Source organism: Bos taurus, chromosome 19, assembly GCF_002263795.3.
Source record: "Bos taurus isolate L1 Dominette 01449 registration number 42190680 breed Hereford chromosome 19, ARS-UCD2.0, whole genome shotgun sequence".
Taxonomy (NCBI): Eukaryota; Metazoa; Chordata; class Mammalia; order Artiodactyla; family Bovidae; genus Bos; species Bos taurus.
The window spans coordinates 31,998,279-32,011,921 of NC_037346.1; positions in this window are offsets into that span (position 1 = coordinate 31,998,279).

The following is a 13,643-nucleotide window of genomic DNA, read 5'->3' on the forward strand; positions in this document are numbered from 1 at the left end:
TTCAAGGTGCTGTACTGTAAGATTTAAACTGTTTATTTTTTGTGTTTGTTTTTGCGTATTATTTGTGTGAAAAGTATTATAAACCTACTACAGTACAGTACTATATAACTGATTGTATTAGTTGGGTACCTAGATTAACTTTGTTGGACTCACAAACATGCTCTCAGAGTGGAACTCGTTTGTATGTAGGGAACTTAGTGTATATATAAATCATATACATATATGTCTTATTTTTATTGTACATAATAACATGTATTATGTATTTTTATTAGCATGGACCAGAGTTGGCTTTGTATTAAAATGATTCATGAAATAACTTTTAAAAATAAAATGATCCATGAATGTCCTTCCCTTCCCTATTTATCATCAGCATCTCAGGGGCTGGGATGGTGTCTCGCCCCCCTTGGCATCTCTCGAGTATTCCAGGATGCTTTCTCATGCACTGAAGATGTTCCATCAGTGCTAGCCGAGATGTCATCCCAGCTCAGCGGGTCCATCCCCACCATGCTCTGTGCGATCTTCTTATAGCACTGTTTATTATCCTAGTTTCCTGCCTATTATCTGGGTTAGCCTGTTTGTCTTCCTTATCCTGTCTCTTCTGTCCATCCCCGCATCCCAGGAGAGGAAGGCAATTCTCTTCCTCCCCATAGTGGCCACCTTCCCTCAAAGAGGGATCTTGCAAAGCTCCTTCTTATGTCCGCATTGACTCCACAACACTCCAGGAAATTACTTTAAACATCATCTGTCAAACACTCCCCTTTGGGGGGTTGAAAGTGGTCATTCAGTTTTATGAACAAAGGATGCAATTGGCTTCCTCCCCTACCTAAAACTTTAAACAGTAAATATTAACTGATAACAAAGTGTAGTTTTCATATGAGCTTGGAAGGCTCAGATATATATATCTGAATGCATATCTTCTTCTCCAAACTGCTCATCACTGCACTGAATCTGTACTTTTTGCCAGTTTGGTTTATTTCTCCCATTTGTCGTGACAAATAAAGAAGAAATGTCTCTCTGCTATCTCTGTCTACTTCTTCTCTAGTTACTGCTGATGTCTCCTGGAGAAATGCAGTGACATGTAGCCAGTAAATCGTTTCTTTAGAGTAATTCACCAAAGACGTGTTCCTCCATGAAATGGATGCTCTTACAAATACAACTTATGCTTTGAGTTTCTAGATCCATCTGCCTATTAGCCTTATAAAATGCTCAGTTGACATGCACAGTGTCCTATATTAGCAGATACTACATTTTCGTTGGTTTAATGAGTGAAAGCCCTATTCTGAGGGTCCTTCATCATGTAGTCCAGCCCCTGACATCCACCAGCTGGTCAGTGTTTCTTCTTACTGCCAGAGTAGAGTGTCCCTGGGATGTCTTTACAACAGCTATAATCAGGTATTTGCTTGGTAATTTGACAAATATTTGATTCCTGTTCTATATAGCACTTAATAGGTTGCACAGATGGTTGTTGAATGAATGAATAGCAGAGCCGGGAGAGATCTAAATACTATGTCTCGTAAGAGAGACTTGAAGGACAGCAAGATATTAATCCAGAAACAGAGTCTCTCGTGATATAAGGATACCTATCTAAAAGAGACTGAGGGACTTCCTTGGTGGTCCACTGGCTAAGACTCCGCACTCCGAATGCAGAGGGCCCAGGTTCAATCCCTGGTCATGGAACTAGATCCCACACATAACAACTAAGAGTTCGAAAGCTGCAACTAAGACCCATCACGGCCAAATAAACAAATAAATACTAAAAAATAAAAAAGACCAGAAGAGATCTAAGTGTGAGTTCTGAAACACTTTGGCACGTGAGGTGGAAAATGACAGGGATTGAGTCGGTGGAGAAAGCAACATCCAGTGAGTCAGGGGGAAAATGAAGACAGGGTGGTGTTTGTTTGTGAAAGCAAGAGGGAAAATGCTAGTTTAAGTTAAGATGAGGGAAGAGAAAGGGCTGGTGAACTTGGAGAACACTGACGGCCTTGACAAAGAGGACAATGAGAGACAGTGGAGCTCGGCCTTATCACCACGCTTATACTGGGCTCGCAGAAGCGGGACGGGGAAGGGACGGGAGGGCTCGTGGAGAAGACAGCACAGGAAAGGGTCGGTCCTCACGTTTGCCTTCCAGACCTTGTTCATAGAGCTCTTCACAGATGTTGTCTGGGAGGATATTCACAGGATTAGAGCTTGACAACAAGGATACCCTCAACAAGAGTCAAGCACCATCTATGAAGGATGCTGGAGAGGACATGTTTACCATGGAAATACCTGGAGTTTTGATTTTTACAAAATTATCATAAGATCCTGGACTCTGATCAGTGCCCAGAGGATGAGCCCCTCCTACACATTTTCTTTGTTTTTATCTTTTCGATTTTTTTTTTCTAATTTTATTTTATTTTTAAACTTTACATAATTGTATTAGTTTTGCCAAATATCAAAATGAATCCGCCACAGGTATACATGTGTTCCCCATCCCGAACCCTCCTATTTTTAATTGGAGGATAATTGCTTTACAATATTGCGTTGGTTTCTGCCACACATCAGTGTGAATCGGCCTTAGGTATACATCTGTCCCTTCCCTCTTGAACCTCCCTCCCGCCTCCCTCCCCATCCCACCCCTCTAGGGTGTCACAGCACTGGCTTGGGATTCCCCACATTATACAGCAAATTCCCACTGGCTGTCTATTTCACCTACTGTAATGAATATGTTTCAGTGCTGCTCTCTCAAATAGTCCCACCCTCTCCTTCCCCCAGTTGTGTCCCAAAGTCTGTTCTTTATGTCTGGGTCTTCTTTGCTGCCCTGCAAATAGGTTCATCCACACCATCTTTCTACATTACATATATATGTATTAATATACAATATTTCTTTTTCTCCATCTAACTTACTTCACTCTGTATAATAGGTTCTAAGTTCATTCACCTCATTAGAGGTGACAGACCAGAGGCTGATGTCATCTTGAGTGAAAAGTTATACTGAGCTGATGAAGGCTCTTTGCTGGCTGTACTTGGAACTCTTTCATTTCTTAAATTAAAAGAAAATACTGTATCAAACTATTATATACAGGATGGATAAACAAGGTCCTACTGTTCAGCACAGGGGACTATCACATCCTGTGATAAACCAGAATGGAAAAGCGATATGTACAACTGAGGCCCTGTTGTACAGCAAACATTAGCACAACACTTTAACTCAACTCTCCTTCAGTACAATTTGTAATGCTGTATAATACTTCTGTATGTGACTGTCCCAGCTGAAGACTTAGAGAAGTTAAGAGAGCAGGCTCTGCTCACCTGACCTCCTTACCCCCTCCAACCTCCAGCACACAAACATACCCTAAGCAGCCATCGTCTCTTGTAAAGCTCTTTGTTTGATTTTTTTCTTTTCACTTATTGAAAGTTTTACTTGGGAGTCCAAGATACAAATATATTCTTCCACCTAGAAGGGGCTTCCCTAGTAACTCAGCTGGTAAAGAATCCGCCTGTAATGCAGGAGACCCCAGTTCAATTCCTGGGTCAGGAAGATTTGCTACAGAACGGATAGGTTACCTACTCCAGTATTCTTGGGCTTCCCTAGTGGCTCAGACAGTAAAGAATCCTCCTGTAATGCAGGAGACCTGTGTTTTGATTCCTGGGTTGGGAAGATCCCCTGGAGGAGGGCATGGCAACCCACTCTAGTATTCTTGCCTGGAGAATTCCCGTGGACAGCGGAGCCTGGTGGGCCACAGTCCATGGGGTTACAAAGAGTTGGACATGACTGACGACTAAGCACAGCACAGAAGAGTTCTTCAGGACTGTCAGAATTCTATTTCCAGTGCTCAACTTCCTACAGGTGAAATTTCATAGCTCTGTGCATGTAACACAAAAACAATCAGAAAATAGTGAAAATAGAAAATAGTGAAAACCTTTCTCTTCTTTGTTCTGGCCACTTACAGAATAGACCAAAAGCAAACAATTTTTTTAAGAAGCATCAATTGTCTGGATTAAGGATATATCAATGTAATTTGTGTGCTAAATTGTGTGCTAAAAATCCTTTCTTTAAAATATAGTATGTCTGAGATGAACAATAGCCAGAATTTTCAGCTAGTTGACTTTTTTTAATTCCTCAGCATTTATAATTAATTTTTTTTAATCATCTAGTAAAAAACTCCCTTTTAAGATATGTATCAGTCATGCAAGTAAAACTAAACAGATTTCTCATCTCCTCTCTGGGCCTGTTGCCAGAATTAGTCATTTTATTAAAAAGCTATTTTCATAGTGCTTCTGGTCGACTCCTCTGTTTGTTCAGGGTATAGGAATGTGATGTTGTTATGAGAGGGGTTAAGAGCCAGGCTCTGGATTCAGACTGCCTAAGTTCAAATCTTGGCTTTGATTCTAGCTGTGTGATTCTAGGCAAATTGCTCAACTTCTCTGTGCTTCAGCCCTTCTTCTGTTTAAAAAAATGAATTACAGCCACAACCTCACGAAAGTCTAGGAAGAATTACACAAGATCATGCTATATACAAGAAATCTCTCAATTCCTTCCTCTCTCCCTCCCCACAACCTTTACATGCAAGTGTGTGCATGACTGTTGCTGCCTTCTTCGTGACCAGGTTATTTCTAGGGCAATAACACTGGAGCCCAAGGAGAAATGAAAAAGTGAGAAACAGAAAATGTAGATCAGATAATACGTTTCCCTCAGTCATTAGGACCTTGTGTATCTTTCTGTGCCTTTTTTGCCCACTTGGAAAATAGAAAACGGTTGCTAAGATCTTCCCTATGATGTCTTCTCCTACAGAAATATCATGGCAAGTTGTTGTTGAAGCTCATATCTATAAGGAAGGTTAAAATGCAGTCTGAAGTAGTATAGGGGGGCTTCCCTGGTGGCTCAGACGGTAAAGCGTCTGCCTGCAGTGCAGGAGACCTGGGTTCGATCCCTGAGTTGGGAAGATCCCCTGGAGAAGAAAATGGCAACCCACTCCAGTATTCTTGCCTGGAAAATTCCATGGACTGAGGAGCCTGGTAGGCTACAGTCCATAGGGTCGCAAAGAGTCGGACACCACTGAGTGATTTCACTTTCTTTCACTTTAAGTAGTGTAGTGAGCCTGAATATTAAACACAGTTATTATAATCATCTTAGAGCCAGGGGGAAAAAATTGATTCCACATTTGAAAGGCTTTTATAAAACCCAAATTTGTACTAATTTAGTAAAAAGTCAACTATCCCAAAGTATGTATTTATTGCAAACCATTATAATGTTTCAACTGAAAAGTGTATTTTCTATTAAAAGCAAAAAAAATAAAAAATAAAAAAGCCAAGGCAATTAAAATAAGGCTTTGTCAGCCTGTACAAATGTAAGGGTGAATGCGTAATTTTCCTGACATGTTCATGAACATAAAGTAGTTCAGAGAGCTTACCACCTTTGTGCTCCTCTTGAGGTTAGAGAACCCCAAGTTGAGAGCCATTTGCCTATTAAAACCCTGAGTCAGTGCTGATCAAGCAATAGTAGGTTGGTCCGAAAATGTATAAGCAATAATGATATTACTAATCATTTACAACAGCCCACAAGGGACTTCGGAAATAACCTCAAAGCCATTAACTAATGACCTGCCTTTGATAACATCTCCGGTTCTGAAAGCTAAAGGTTAGAGTTCATATGCCAAACTCATGTTGAGAGAGCCATACAGCCTGGCAGCCAAGTCCCTTCCTGAGCAGGGCCCTTGACGCCTACCTGCTTATCCGCCTGTGCATGCACTTCCAGAAGATGGTAATCTTTATAGCCTTTTAACATGTTTGTAACAGCTTTTTTCATTTTCATTAAAACTATTGCTCAAAGCAGAAAACTTGGAAATTACACAGGAAGGCACAAAGACAAGATGTTATCCACAATCCCACCATCCATCCCCAGATTATTTTATAACATTTCTGGGTTTGTCTCTTCCATTTTTCTACCTATCGAAGTATAAAATTTTACTTGAATATCAGCAAAATGTTAACACCATTGTTTCACCTGTCTTCTTGAATCACAGCCTGTCATAAGCATGTTTCTATAACAATAGATATTTTTACACGGTTGCATATACTTTAACTAATTCCTTTCTGTTGGACATTTCGGCCGTTCTGAATGTTTCGCTTCCCTGGTGGCTCAGTGGCAAAGAAATCACCTGCCAGTGGAGGAGGCAGGGGTTCGCTCTCTGGGTCAGGAAGATCCCCTGGAGGAGGAAATGGCAACCCATCCAGTATTCTTGCCTGGAGAATCCCATGGACAGAGGAGCCTGGTGGGCTACAGTCCATGGGGTTGCAAAAGAGTCAGACTCGACTGAGTGACTAAACAACAACAAAAATGCAATAAAACTTGAATTCTGCCATTTCATTCATTTAGGAATATGCTTTGGAAGGCATCCTTTCATAGGCAGAGAGTCGCTTTCCTCTTATGTGCTTTTTTAACAGGATGAAATTTTAGAAGGAACATCAGTATCACTGCTATCTACAGGTTTCGAAGCATATTACAGATAAAGTATTTCCCTCCAAACTTTAATTTTTATTCTGTCTGGAAGTATGCTTGAGAGCGCTATCCTCACCCCAAGGTTTACCAGTTTCAATAACACTTCAAATGCTGACATGGGACAAAATCATCTCATAGGATTTTTGCTTTGCATTTATTAGATTATTAATTGAGTCGCACATTTTTCACATGGTAAGTGGTAATTTGTACTTATCTTTTACTGAATCGCTGTATAGGTCCTTTGAACAATTTTCTATCAAGATATTAACCTTTTCCTTATTGATTTCCTGATGGATTTCCTTATTGACTTATTTTATTGTCATTTTATCATGATCATCTCTACAGGGCAGTACTTACAAAGCTAACTCACCCTTTGTAAAGACTGTGTTAAAAATGGTTTATGCGTATACACAAAATGGACACTTTTCCATAAATTGAATCCTCCCATGCACTGATGGGATTTATTAACATAATGCTGTCTTTGCTTTTTCTTGCCTCTCTGACTCTTACCTGCACCGTCCACGTCTTCAGCAGCCCTTCCCACAATAACACATCTTAACAACCTAGTTAATACATTTTTTTATTTTTCTCCATTTTTCATAAGTATGTTTCAATATACATACAGATGTAAAAACACATAGAGCATTTTTCCATTTATTGTTTCATAAAAATGAGATCATATTAAAAATTTTCTGCATCTTATTTTTCTCACTCAAGGATACCTCATAAAAATCCTGCCAAGGCAATTGGTATAATTCTAACTTGTCCTTTTTAATAGCCACATAAGATTCCCTGGGGTGGATGGGCTATAACTTCTTCAGCCGTTCCCCTATTACTGATACGCACTTTGTTTCTGTTTTTTTGCCACTACAAAAGAGACTGCCATAAACATCTTTGAACAGATACACTTACTTTGGGTGCATTTGTTTTGATGAGATAGGTTCCTTCGGCAACTATTGCTGAGTCAAGAAGTATGTTCGATTTCTTTTTGTATGTATGGGGGTTGGCAAGTTTGTTTCCTGAGAAGGTGGTACCAAGTTACAGTTCTACTAGCAATGTGTAAGAATTTCTCCATAGCTGCAGTAGCAACTGGTATTATGGCTCTCTCCAATTTTTGTAAGTCTGAAGAGTAAAACATAACCCTGTTCATGCATGAATACAAATGATTTAGGATTTTACTGAATGTTCACAGTTTACTTTTCTGAATTACAGCGAAACCCTAGGTCCATTTTCCTTTCATTTTTTCGTGTCAATTTGTATAATTCACATATACTGTAGATTTTAGTATTTTGTCAGCTGCATTGGAAATAACTTTCCAGAGCTCACACACATATATGCACTTTGTTTACTGCAGTCTACCTCAAAGTCTCTGTGGCAAAGGACCACAGAGGACCACAGCATTTTAAAATTTTGAATTAATAGCAGATAAGTGTTTTCTAAAATAAAAAAAAGTCATGGAACTTTCCTGGTGGTCCAGTGGCTAAGACGCCACCTCCCAACTCAGGGGGTCAGAGTTCGATCTCTGGTCAGGGAACTAGATCCCACAAACCCCAACCAAGAGTTCACACACCACAACTAAAGATCCCACATTCTGTGACAAAGATCCCACGCAGCCAGATAAATAAATGAATACATATTTTTAAAAATATGAAATCACACACTTGGATGTGATAGCAAAGTTGAAGTGCAGTAAACGTTTATTCTCAGCCTGTGTGCTTACCAAGACCTAGGTTGGTAGTAAATTGTAGATTGGCACTGGCCCAACCAAAATGCTGGGATTAACAATGACTTGTGCTATCTTTTTTTTGCAATCAACATTTCACTTATACTTAGTCAGAATACTTCCTTCTCTGGACTTTCTTGATTAAGGAGGTAGTTTAAGATTTATTTATAAGAATTCCATTGCTAAGCTTATTCCATTTTAGTCTCTGGTCCTTGTAGATTTTTTTCAGGTTCTATTATGCCCTCCCTTTTTTGTCTGGATTTTTTAATATTGCAGGATAGGGACCCAAGCTATATTTTCCTCCCAATGTGCTATCACATTGCCTTTGTCATTGTGGGAGATATTATGATCTGGCTTTACCTTACGGTAGATACTGAGTCTGGAAGGCTAACATCCTACATTCTTAGATCAGCTGTCCTGTGGCTTCATCTATCATGTGCATCGCACTGAGGAGACACACCCAAGCCAGTCTTGGAGCTGGAAGAGCAGCCCAAAATTGAGCTGCTCACAGGGGTCCTCATTTCCCTGGTAAACACAGTAGAGCACGTATTTTGTTATCTTAGGGTAGCTGTGAAAAGTTTCTCGAGGTCTTATATTGTAAATGCCAAGCAGAAAGAGCAGCAGCAATGGCACTTCTGCTTGAAAAGTCTTGAGTATGATTTGACCTTCTGCCTGGCTGTGTAACACCCAGCCTTCTATATTCCCCAATGGTTTTTAGAAGCTTCTTGGCCTTCCCTGGTGGCACAGATGATAAAGAATCTGCCTGTCATGCAGGAGACCCAAGTTCAACCCCTGTCTCATGAAGATCCCCTAAAGATGGGAATAGCTACCCATTCCAGTATTCTTGCCTGGAGAATTCCATGGACAGAGGAGCCTGGTGGGCTATAGTCCATGGGCTTACAAAGAGTTGGACATGACTAAGTGATGAACCCTTTCATACTTCACTGAACCATCTCAATAAACATTTTCGTTTAAACTACCTAGAGGGAATTCTGTTGTCTGCAACAAAAAGCTTGACAAAACAGTCAATATTAAATTATTTTATACACTGAGACCCTTTACTATATTTACTCTTTTGATTTATTGATTCATTTTGAAGGGATCAATATCAATACATTCAAGCCAATTTCATGTCAATCTTATTACAGTGAATTTATATTGTCCAATATTACTGTTTAATTTGTTCATTTAGTATAGTATATGGATTAGCTTCCTAAAATATTCTAGAATAAGCTTTACTTGGTCATTCTTTTGATTGCAAGGTTTTATTTCTAGTATATATTTAACATTTTTGCATCTATATTCACTAGTGAGATTAAGCATACATTTCTTTTTCTTGTGCTATCTTTTCAGGTTTTTATTTTGTATTTATTTGGCTGCATGCAATGAGTTGAGGTGGTTTCTACTATTTTCCAGGATCTGGAATTATTTAACTTCTGGTGTAACTACCTTTTTTAGACATGAGGGAGAATTCAGCTATGTTACATTCCTCTCTCAATGCCTTTTCCAATGGTGCCTCTTTAACCACTTTTCTAATCTCATTTATTGGAAATTTTCTTATTCAAATTTTCTACCTCTGGAGTCAAATTTGGTGAACTATATTATTATATAATAGGAAATCACCTCCTCCTCTTAGGGTTTTAAATCTATTACAATAGGAGTTGGATATAGAAAATTTTAGACAGTTTTTCATTTCTTCTGTATCAGTGACATTTCCTTTCTTATTTCTAATCTTGGGTATCTTTACTCTTCCTCTTTTTTTACAATCATGCTCAAAAAGAGTTGACTTATTTTGTTGGCCTTTTCAAAGATCCAGCTTTTGAATGTGTTTATCTTTCATGCTATTTGTCTCTAACTCATTATTTATTTGTTGAACACATAAATGCCAGTTATCAACAAATAGGTGGTTTGAAGACCACTGGGGAGAATACGTGTTGAGTGAGAATGGTGAAGCCCTCTTAAGAACACCAATATTTTAAGAGCTGAACAAAAAAAAAGCACAAAGATTTCAAAGACTCAATCTGATAAGTGGGAGAAAAACCAGAGACCAGAAAACACGAGGTCACAGAAACCAAGATAAAAGTGCTTCACAATGGAGAACATTGTCAACAGTTCCAAATGTTGCCTGGGGGTCGGGGGGGATTTCTTGCCAGAGGACTTAGACATGTCCATTTCTAATGCCTGCAAGTAGGTTGCAGATGGTCCTTGCAAAAGTAGTTTTATGGTTTTACAGACTGACAAGAAAAAAAGTCAGATTTCAGTGGGTAAAAGAGTAAGAGGAAAGTGAGGAAGTGAAGATAATAATCACAGATAACTTAAAAGACCTCTGGCTGAGTGCTTAAGGACAGCAGGGACAGAACATGGAAGAAATTAGGGTTAGGGTGGAGAGGCATTTTTATAAAGATGTAAAAAGGCTCAAGCACATTTAAATGTTGACAGGAAGCAGCCAGTGAAGAGTTAGGTGGGAGATAAACAGGGGAAAGTAATGCAGAGCACAGACGCAGTAATGGACTCGTATAGGAGGGAATCATATTTTCCTGTATTTTAAGGCAGGAGGCCAGCATATCTGGGGGTGAATGTGGGTAAACCCTCTTTTGTTGACCTGATGGAATTAAGTCATGGAACTTGGACTCTAGTTCCTCTAAGAAGTACCTTGGAGGAGTCTTTTGCTGAAAGTAAGTAGGAAAGTGGAGGTTGCAGGCATCCGAAAATAGAGAAATATTGACACAGTCTCAGGAAGTCCCGGGAGAAAGACCCAGCTTGGGAACTTGGACGAATTTATTGATTGTGTCAAGAGCCTGCTGCTGCTGCTGCTGCTGCTAAGTCGCTTCAGTCGTGTCCGACTCTGTGCAACCCCATAGACTGCAGCCCACCAGGCTCCCCCGTCCCTGGGATTCTCCAGGCAAGAACACTGGAGTGGGTTGCCATTTCCTTCTCCAATGCATGAAAGTGAAAAGCGAAAGCGAAGTAGCTCAGTCATGTCCGACTCTTAGCGACCTCATGGACTGCAGCCCACCAGGCTCCTCCATCCATGGGATTTTCCAGGCAAGACTACTGGAGGGGGGTTGAGTTGAAAGTCACATAGTATGGAGACACCATGAACAGGAATGAGGCAAACAGATGGATCTGGGTGATAACTAGTGTTTGTGAGGGATCCTCAAGCCCCGTTCTGTGTCACTCAAAGACGCCTCTTCCAGCTTTGCTGTGGGAAGAAAGGAAATAAGCCTGTGTTAGATTTACTGGAACAAACTCTCCATCTCTCAGAGCCTACTTCCACATGAGAGAGTAAAGGAGTGAATAGGCCCGGGGTCTGCTTCCTCTTAATCTGAAGCAAGTCCTCCCAGACAGCACAGAGATAAGCACCTGCTGCAGAACTACCAAGACCGGGGTGAACTAGAGATAAGAGAGACTATGGCCTGATGCGGGTCGTATAACACAAAAACCACATCTACTTTTAGATCCCAACTAAGAGATGGTAGAGAAGGGAATGGTTATCAATTCCAGTATTTTTGCCTGGAGAATTCCATGGACAGAGGAGCCCGGCAGGCTACAGTCCATAGGACGCAAAAAATCATACAAGACCAAGAGACTAACAACTACACTTTTCAAAAGACTCAAAGCAGAATAAACTCAGACATTCTAATTCCTTAAAGAGTATCTCAAATACATGCATCCCTATGTTCATAGCAGCACTATTTACAATAGCCAAGACATGGAAGCAGCCTAACTATCCATCGACAGAGGAATGAATAAAGAAGGTGTACATACATGCAATGGAATATTACTCAGCCATAAAAAAGAATGAGATAATACCGTTTGCAACAAGATGAACGGACCTAGGGGTCATTGTACTAAGTGAAATTAGTCAGAAAAAGACAAATACCATACAATGTCACTTATATGGGAGTCTAAAATATGACACATATGAACTTATTTATGAAACAGAAACAGACTCACAGACATAGAGAACGAACTAGTGGTTGCCAGGTGGGAGGAGGGGTGGGGGAGGGGTGGAGTAGGAGTTTGGGATGAGCAGATACAAACTATTATATATAGGGTGGATAAACAACAAGGTCCTACTGTGTAGCACAGGGGACTCTATTCAATGTCTTCGGATAAACTGTAATGGAAAAAATGTGTAAAGAGTATCTCAGTAAGAAAGTGGTTATATCTATTTATCATCTATCTAACTACCCACACATCTACCTATCTACCCACACATCTACCTCACAATGTCTTTTATTAGCTCCTAACTTCCCTCAGAACAAGAATCACATGATCCTCAACCAGCCAACCTCTTGAGCAGTATTTTAAAAACTGTGGCATTTTAAAATCACATGAGAATGTCTTTCAAAACATGGTCTTGGACTGAATTAGATCCCTGGAATTTTTAAAAAATTCATTTAAAATCCTCCATAAGAATCTCCAGGGATGCTCCAAAGGCAGATAGTAGGACTGGATCTCAAATCTTCTAATTCGGAATCTGGGTCATACACAGAATACTCTAAGGAGTATCCGGGGGCATTTTTAATGTGTTATTAAGGAGTAATTCATTTGTGATTCTGATGCACTTCGAGATCAAGCAGGCTTTTCTATCTACACTGGTTTACCTGTTGAGCTTCCACATAAATTTTATTTTGCATAAGACTTCTTAAAGGAAAGGGTTAGTCATTCAGTCACTCTTGGCGACCCCTATAGACAGTAGCCCACCAGACTCCTTTGTCCATGGGATTCTCCAGGCAAGCGTACTAGAGTGGATAGCCATTTCTTTCTCCAGGGGATCTTCCCAACCCAGGATTGAACCCGCATCTCCTACACTGCAGGCAGATTCTTTACCACTGAGCTACCAGGGAAGCCCTGCTGAAAAGACAAGGGATGTTAATTGCTCTGAAGCACCCAGCAGGAGAATTCAGTGTGGAACAGGGTAGAAACAAGGACAAATCACCAAACCTTTAGAAGAGTAAAGCCAAACAGAGATGGAGGCCAGCAGAATCCACACATGGTGTTCACAGACATCCAACAAAGTCTACGTGGGGGACCAAGAGTTATTTTATAGCCCTCAGAGTCAGCGCCCAAAGGTTTTAGTCAAGCAGCAAGTTCGGAGCATTTTGGAAGCCTTTAATGAGCTGTCCAGACAGAGCTGAACAGATGACATTAGGGTCCCGCTGGGCCCCTCTGAGGGTCTGTGCTGTTGTGCTATTCGCTCAGTTGTGCCTGACTCTTTTCAACCCCATGGACACAGCCCACCAGCCTGCTCTGTCCGTGGGATTCTCCAGGCAAGAATACTGGAGTGGGTTGCCTTGCCCTCCCCCAGGGGAGCTTTCAGACCCAGGGATCAAGCCCGGGTCTCTTGCATTTCAGGCAGATTCTTCACCAACTGAGCCACAAGGGAAGGCCTTGAAGGTATGTATTTGTGTCCATGGCATACCTAGGTTGCCC